The sequence below is a fragment of the Taudactylus pleione genome, unplaced genomic scaffold, assembly GCF_031769625.1.
Source record: "Taudactylus pleione unplaced genomic scaffold, aTauple2 ptg000115l, whole genome shotgun sequence".
Classification (NCBI taxonomy): Eukaryota; Metazoa; Chordata; class Amphibia; order Anura; family Myobatrachidae; genus Taudactylus; species Taudactylus pleione.
In genome coordinates this window covers 3,398,062-3,407,035 of record NW_028284517.1, presented here as the reverse complement: position 1 = coordinate 3,407,035, position 8,974 = coordinate 3,398,062, and the positions used below count along the sequence as shown (strand labels likewise).

Below are 8,974 nucleotides of genomic sequence, written 5' to 3'. Positions count from 1 at the left end.
AGCCTTATTTTGCTATCCCTTTATCTTTCCTCCCTTCAGCCCTCTCGTTACAGTACTGTCAGGGTGGGAATTGACTCACAGTCAGAAGTTCTCACTGTGTGGTGGGTCACATTATTTATCCTGTCTGGGAGCGAAGATTCAATGCTAAATAGTGCTCCTCGCCAACTTGCCTGCTCCAGATGTAAAGTAGGTAGAGGAGAAGGGGATGTATGTCAGGAGGGTTTATGTACAGCTATATTATGCCCTTTCCTGTACCCCTACTGTGCCTAAAATGTCACAGGAGCCTCCATGGTCTTGCCTACACATGCTCTAAATGCCTTAGTGGATCAGTTGTCTGCCCCTCCTGCGTTCCCCCCACTGGCATAATGGTGGCATAATGTCCCCCTCCACAGGCGCTTCCCCCCCGCAGAACCTATCTGGGTTAACACTTTGGCCCTCATTCAGAGCCACTCGCTAGCGGCAGTACGCTCGTTCCGAGCGATGTTCGCACATCTGCGCATGCGTACGGATCGTTATACGCATGCGCGAACCAGTCAGTGCGGCCGAAATTCATGTGCTCGCAATATAGCGAATGCCTGCTATTTTGAGTGACAGAATGAGGCGTATGTGGGTGGTAACAGGGGAAGGTGCTTGAAAATGGGGAGTGGAGATCCGAACGCAGGCGTGCTTAAAGGTCAAAACGGGCGTTTTATGGGTGTGCATAATTAATACAGCAGCGTCATTGACCACGTCACTGGGTTATTTTATAGCCAGAACTGCTCGCAAGATTGTGGTAGCAAAAACCAACCACAAGAATAGCGAGCAGTTCATACGCTGGTCGATGTACTCGATTAATCTAATAAATAGCGGACATGACGTATGGTGCGAGCGGCCAGGGGGCGTTTTTAACAAATAACCGAGCGTATGTTTTGCTCGCTCGTTCAGTCTTAGAGGTGTGAACAGACTGCAATTTGCGAACGGATCATTTGAATAGCCACCCCTTGTTTTTGAACGAACGACCGCAAATAGCGAACGGCTCTGAATCAGGCCCTTTGTCCACTACAGTTCAGAACCTGACGGGTGGGTTATAGGAACCTCCGTTTAGGCCTTCTAAGAGACCTTTGTTACCCCCCCATCACTCAAGTATAATGATGACATGTAGTCTGATGAGGGTGAACTCCTGGATTTATCTGATTCTGAGCCCCCTCCCAAGGGAGTTGAGTCTGAATGGTAATGCTCATCATGGACAATGGCCTTCCCATGGCTATGCCTACGTACGCTTATTTTAAGGAAATGATTTAACCGCTAAGGTACCTGGCTTATGCATACCCCTTTGCAGACAACTATTTCACTAAATGGGAGTCTCCCTCTTAGGTGGATTCTCATGTGACACGCTTGAATTCAGCTGTGTACATTAATGAGGCAACTTTGGATTCTTACTTCAAGGATTTCTGCAGCGGCGGTGTCCGCTCGCCGCTCCTTGTGGTATGTTCTTGGAGAGCAAATGCGGAATCCAAGAAGGGATTGGAATGCTTACCTTATAATGCTCAGGTTCTGTTTGGCCCTGATTTAGTCAAAATTGTGGATACACTGGCAACAGCTAATTTTGCATGCCTGCCTTGAGCTCCTACTCCATCCAGATATGGGAGCTCGTCTTTTTGATTCTATCATCCCCAGGGCAAGCCTAAGGTGCAGTGCTTTCCGAGACCCTCTGGGGCCAAGAAACAGACTTGGAGCGGTAGATGTCCGGCCGCCATACCGGACAACAAACCCTCAGCGTGGCGGGTCAGGCCTCCCCTTGGGGAGCCCCAAGGTGGGGACTGACTTCTACTATTTGCCCAGGGCTGGTGTCAAACCACCGCAGACGGACTGGGTCCTTCTCACTTAGGTAAAGGAAGTGGTCTCCCACGGATATGCCCTATCCTCCCGAGAAGACCTCCCCATCAATTTTTCACCGCAGGCCTTCCTTCAGTTTAAGAAAGTGCCCTGGAAATCCAGTAGGTGGTGCGTTCTATGCTCCTGGCAGGGGTCATAGTGCCTGTCCCGTCACCCCACAGAGGGATGGGTTATTATTCCCACCTCTTTCTGGTACAGAAAAACGTGCGGTGCATACCATCCTAGCCTCAACCTCAAGCTCCTAAACAGATTACAAAAGGGTACCTCTGTTCAGGATGGAACCTCTGCATTCCATTGTATTAGCTATTGAACTTGGAGACATTGTGGTGTCTCTGGGCAACCAGGTTGCCTACCTGCATGTCCCTATTGCAACATCTCATCAATGTTTCCTCAGATTTGCTGCACTGGATCACCATTATCAGTTTCAGGTCTACCCTTTGGTCTCTCTATGGCACCATGGGTATTTACTAAGGAAAGGGTGGTCATGGCGGCCCTCCTGAAGTTTCAGGGGGTTCGCCTGCTTCCCTATCTGGATGACCTCCTACTGTTAGCAGGATCTCCAGAATTACTATGCAGCCATCTGCAACTGACTATATCGGTGTTGTAGACCCTCGGCTGGCGGATGGATTGGAAGGAGTCTTCACTTATTTCATCCCAGAGGAAGTTCCATCTGGGTGCACTGTTGGACTCAGCAGAGAATCTTCTTAACAGAGGTGAAGCTCTCGGCATTGCACACAAGGGTACGCATTTGTCTTCAAGGTCGCCGAGTATCCATTACTGGGGTCCATGGTGTCAACATTTGACATGGTGATTTATGCCCAGTTTCACTCCAGACCTCTGCAGAGGTTGACTCTCTCCAGGTGGGATGGATTGTCCCATCGGATAAAGTCACAAACGATGGTGCTTTCTCTGGTGGGGCGCCTGTCTCTAACTTGGTGATTACAGACGTCTCATCTCATCAAGGTATCCTGGGCTGGGTCCTTCTCACGACGGGTGCCAGTCTTCGGGGCTGGGGGACTGTGACGGGTCCACATGTTTTTTTAGGGACGGTGGGCGTCAGCGGAATTGGCCCTTCTGATGAATATCTTGGAACTTCGGGCAGTGTTTAAAGCACTACAACATGTAAGACTTATTCTGCACAGACAACCAGTGCAAATTCAGTCATATAACGCCACTATAGTGGCTTACTTAAACTGTCAAGGGAGGAACAGGAAGTCAGACGGCCCTTAAAGAGGTATCCTACATTCTAACTTGGATGGACGGCAATCTCCCGGCCATCTCGGCTGTGTTCAGGAGTCCTCAACTGGGAATGGTCTCCTCACCGGGAGGTATTTCAGCTCCTAGGGGACAAATGGGGCCTTTCAGATATAGACCACATGGCCTCCAGACACAGCCGCCAGCTGCTTGTGTACGGGTCCAGAAAAAGAGACGCAGAGTTTCTCCTGGTAGACACACTGTCGGTTCTGTGGATCTTCCAGTTTGTTTCCAGTTTGTGTACCAGTTTCCTCCATTATCCCTTCTTCCTTGTGTGCTTCGAAAGTTCAAGCAAGAAGGGGGTACGATCCTGCTGGTGGCTCCAGCATGGCCCAGCCATCACTGGTACTCTGCAGAGTCTCTCCATCGACACTTCATGGCTGTTGCCTCAACGTTCGGACCTGTTGTCTCAGGGTACTTGCTTTTACTCGGATCTGGGTCGTCTGTCTTCGATGGCGTGGCTTTTGAGACATCCCTCCTATGGGCTAAGGGATTCTCCAACTATGTGGTTAACACCATGCGCAGAACTCGGATACTCGCTTCTGCCAGGATTTACAACAGGGTGTAGTTTACCTAGTTGATGGGTGTCGCCCAGGGGGTACAATCCCCAGGTATTTCGGATATCCAGGGCTCTGGCTTTCCTACAGGCGGGTTTACAAGTCGCCTTGCATCCTTGAAGGTGCATGTTTCCGCACTGTCAGTGTGGTTTCAGCATAGGATTGCTCCACTTCCTGATATCTGCACTTTTATGCAGGGTGTCCTTCGCATTCAGGGCCTGATTCAGAGCCACTCGTAAGCGGCCGCTCATTCGCTCTGAGCGATGTTCACAGAACTGTGCATGCGTATGGGTCGTAATGCGCATGCGCCAACCAGTCAGTGCGATCGGAAATCAAGTGCTCGCCAAATAGCGAGTGCCTGCTAATTTGAGTGACAGGATGAGGTGTTTGTGGGTGGTAACAGGGGAAGGTGCTTGAAAACGAGGAGTGGAGATCCGAACGCAGGCGTGCCAAACGGTCAAAACGGGCATTTTAAGGGTGTGCATAATTAACAAAGCAATGTCATCGGCCATGTCACTTGGTTGTCTCTTAACCTGAACTGTTCGCATGATTGCGGTAGGATAAACCTACCACAAGCACTGCGAGCAGTTCAGATGCCTTTCGATGTACTTGATTAATCTAATAAATAGCGGAGATGACGTAGGATGTGAGCAGCCAGGGGGCGTCTTTACAAAATAGCGAGCGCATGTTTCGTTTGCTTGCTCAGACATTGAGGCGCCACCAGACCGCAAAGAGCGAGCGCTCAATTTAAATAGCCGGCCCCTTTTTCTGACCGAGCGAGCGCAAATAGCGTCCGACTCTGAATCAGGCCCTCAGCCTCCCTTTGTCCCTCCAGTGGCTTCTTGGGATTTGGCTGTGGTCCTTAGGGCTCTCCAAGGACCTCCATTGTACTCCTGGGCTCAGTAGACTTCAAATGGCTTACAGCTAAGACTGTATTTCTTCTAGCTATTACTTCAGCTAGAAGGGTGTCAGATTTGAAGGCTCTTTCTTGTTGCCCTGCCTTTATAATTGTTCACAGGAACAGGGCAGTTCTTAGGACTCGCCCTGGTTTTCTTCCTAAGGTGGTGTCTGGTTTCCACATTAATGAGGAAATTATAGTATCGGCCTTTAACTCACCAGACCTTTCAGCAGGTGAGGCCTCATTGGATGTGGTACGTGCTCTCCGTATTTACGTGGCTCATACCAGTTCCATTCGGAAGTTGGATTCCTTGTTTGTCCTCTACGGTTTCCATAAGAAGGGATGGCCTGCCAACAAACAGTCATTGGCAGGGTGGATTCACGTGGCGATCTTTGAGGCTTACACTTATGAGGGCATTTCAATGCCACCCTCTTACTGCTCATTCTACTCAGTCTGTGGGTCTCTCATGGGCAGTTCGCCTTGGCACCTTGGCTGTTCAGCTTTGTAAGGTGGCCAGGTGGTTTTCTGTCCATACCTTTGTATGGTATTATGCTTTTGATACCTTTTGCCTCTCAGGATGCTTCCATTGGGCGACAGATTCTCCTTTCTGCAAGAGCATCCCCACCCTTGAAGGTACTGCTTTGGGACATCCCAAAGGTATCCTGTGGATACCCTATGGACCCTGCAGTAGAAAATTAGAGCTATGGTAAGAACATTCCTTTGTTATCTCTATTTCTACGAAGTCCATAGGGTTCCACAGGACTACCACCCTTTCGCATCTGTGCTTCAGATGGACTTGGATCTGGTCACTAGTTTTCTGTCTCCTTCTCTGTGAGAGTGTGAATCTTGCATGTTCCAGTCTTCCTTCTCTCTGTTTTCTCCTCCTCCGGCCTATGGCTTGGTATGTAACTGAAGGTGCCTTGGCCTGGGGGCGGGGTATAGGAGAGGAGGCCCCAGTGCATCCTGGGACCAGTGGCGTAACTAGGGCAGTGCGAGCGGGGTGCATGCCCTAGGTGCCGTTGGACCGGCGGCGCGGGGGGGTGCCACCGGCCACGGCACCGGCCCGCCCGCCCGCCCTAGTTAGCCAGTGTAGCGCCGAACGCAATGAGTGCGGTCAGCGCTACACATTTACACAGCACCGGCACTAGGCTTCCAGCGCTGGTCCCGTGCTTCACACCTGAGCCCGTTCCCTCCCACTGAGCACTTGCCCAATAGCGCTAGGAGGTGGGCTCAGGCTGTGCATAACACACGCATCGCCGTCAGCGCTGGCAGCGATGCGTGTGTTAAACAGCAGCCAATGAGAGTCAGATAGACTCTCGTTGACTGCTGCAGCACCCACTGCAAGAGCTGAACTTCCGTCCCGCTCCTGCAGTGAGTAATGGGACTGACGTCATGACATCATGACGTCTGTCCCAAAATGCTGAGCTCGCCAGCCCGGGCGGGAGCGGCATCGCGAGCAGGACCAGGAGCAGGAGCAGAGATTCAGGTAAGTATATTTTTATATATATATATATTTTTTTTTTTAACCTATCTGCACAACGGGGAAGGGGGGTGGCTACTACTGGGGGGACCTCTACTGGGGGAGGGGTGGCTACTACTGGGGGCGCCATTGGGAGGACCTCTACTGGGGGGGCTACTCTACTGGGAACTACTACTTGGGGGGGAACTACCACTGGGGACATTATAAAAGGGGCCTACTACTAGAGGCACTGCACTCGGGGGACCACTACTGGGGGCAATAATAGGAAGGGCCACTATAGGGGGCACTGGATAGGGGGGATCACTACAGGGTGCCTACATAAGGGGACCACTACTGGGAAAACTGCATGGGGGGACTACTGCTGGGGGCACTATATAAAGGGCACTGCATAGGGGGGGACTACTACTGGGGGCACCTTATAAAGGGCACTGCATAAGGGAATACCGCTACTGGGCGCACTGCATTGTGGGGACTGCTACTGGGGGCACTGCATAAGGGGGAACACTACGTGGGGCACTACATTTGGGGGGCCACTACTGGGGGTACTGAGTAAAGGGAACTAATTGGGGGCTGTATAAGGGGGACCACTACTGGGGATACTATATAAGGGGCACTACTATGGGCCTGCATAAGAGGGACCACAACTGCATACTGGGGATACTGTATAAGGGGTACTACTGGGGTTAAGGTGCATATGGATAGGAATGTTCAGTTTGAAAATAAAGGGGTGTGTCATGTTGACACGCCCCATTTTTAAGTGGCCACGCCCATTTTTTTGCCATGCGCGCATTTGGCGCGCGCACATCAGGGGGGGGCTTCCTTTTCAAATTTGTCCTGGGCTCCAAATACCCTAGTTACACCACTGCCTGGGACTAAAAGATTAACTGTGTGGTGCCCGACAGAAGAGCCATCGCCTATACCTAGTGGCGTATCTACAATGGGTGCAGTGTGTGCGGGGCACTCGGACCCCCGGGGGGCCCCGCACCGCACTCCCTGCACCCATTTTTTTATTAAACTTACCTGTGCGTGTCCCGCATCGGGTGTCAGCGCTGCTCAGAACACCTTGAAAATGGCCACTGCGACCATTTTCCAGCGCTCTGCACATGCGCAGTAAACTCCGGGCACACTCTAGTGCCCGGAGTGTATTAAGGCTCCGGTGGCTGACCAGCCGTGTCAGTCGGCTGCCAGCCACCAGAAAGAGAGGAGGGGGCCCCGCATGGTGAGTGCACACGGGCCCCCTCCTCTCTTAAGAAGCCCCTGCCTATACCCCAAGGTATCCTGTGGAACCCTATGGACTTGGTAGAAATAGAGATAACAAAGGTAAGTTCTTACCATAACTCTTATTTTCCAGTTGCACCAGACACCATGTATGCCCTAATATTTAGTTAGAATAAACCCCACAGATATCATTCTCTCTCAACTCGGGAAAATGGGGGTGCTACCATGGACATATTGTTAAATCAAGTAGGGGAATAAGAAAAGGGGGGAAATATCCATAGTGGTGCACTAAACAATACATAAAACATAAGTTTGAATAATTTGTATACATAATAGCAAGGCACTAAAAAGTGAAAATACAGTATATTTAAAAAGAATTTGGTGTGTGTAATGTAAATGAGTGTATTTAAAAAGGGGGCGTACACTCCTGATCCACTAAATGTTCTACTATAGATGTTGAGTATAGATCAGCATATGTGTGTGTCTATCAGTATAGACAATTCTATTTCCATATTGATCTCACATACAGGTGATGCACTAAGTGCTTCGGTTAATATATGTATAGTATGTTATATACCATAGCATATCAGGGATGTTATTCAATAGAGAAGAGGAAATAACAATTCTCCAAAATATGGTCCTATAATTATTGGTTATCGCCTCACATTTTTTTTTTTTTCCAAACACCCAGTGGAAAACAGTGCAAAACTGTGCTGGGGGCATAGGACCTTGGACCCTCTCCAAAAGGAGAAGGGCCCCGCTACTCCCCAACTCCTCAGAGCCAAAAGGTCAACTGAGGAGAAAAGGGTCTTCGGATCTCACCTCGCCGAAGCTTGAGGAGACCCCTTGAGTCCCCGACCCCCGGAGCCAAAAGGCCCCTTAGGGGGCAAGGGTCTTCAGACTTCCCTCCGCCTCACGGCTCGGGGTCGTCCCTTTCTCCCCAGGGTTGGCCGAAGCTTCCCCCTGGGGAACGAACAAAAACCTTCAGCCCTCCCCAGAAGGAGAGGGCCATGGCTACAAGGGGAGAGGGTGGCCCATAAGGGTCTCACCTAAACCCCATCAAAACACGTGACACAACACACAAATAATATAAAAATGTGTGGTGAAGGTGCAAAAAAAGTGCAAACACTCGTGTAAAATAAATAAATAAATAAGACCCCAGCCTTACAGGCTGCGGGAAAAATAAAAATTATCCTTGCCCTAGCCAGAAGGCCGGGGCAAAGGAAAGGTGCAGACAGAAGTAGGTGAAGTACAAGTGCAAAGTGCCGTACTAGTGCAGTGGGTGTGACCAATACCCGTGCATTTTCAGGCACCCCTGGCTCTGCCATAACAGGGGCATGGGGACCTCGGGCTTCAGGCTGCTCCCGGCCCTGGCAAGACCAAGTGTTTCTCCGTTCCCTACCAGGGTACTGGACCAACCCCCTTAAGAGAGCAGGTACTACGCCCCGGCCATTCTCCACTCCAACGCAGGGGCCTCCTTCACCCCCATTTAGGACAGCAGATACTAGCGCCGAGTGTTTCCCCACTCTCTACCAGGAGTCAGTCCTCCCCCAGCACAGTACTCCACAGGGTTTTTCCCCATTCTCCCCCAGAAGCGACATCCAAACCTCTGGAGGCAGAACAGGTACTCCACCCCATGTTTCCCAAGAACAGATACTACACTTGATCTTAGCCAAAAGGCCGAGAAGCGAT

General features: G+C 50.7%; 1 pseudogene; it reads right to left on the bottom strand.

Moving 5' to 3' along the window:
* Positions 1–8,901: 8,901 nt before the first annotated feature.
* Positions 8,902–8,974, bottom strand: LOC148524885 (U2 spliceosomal RNA; annotated as a pseudogene).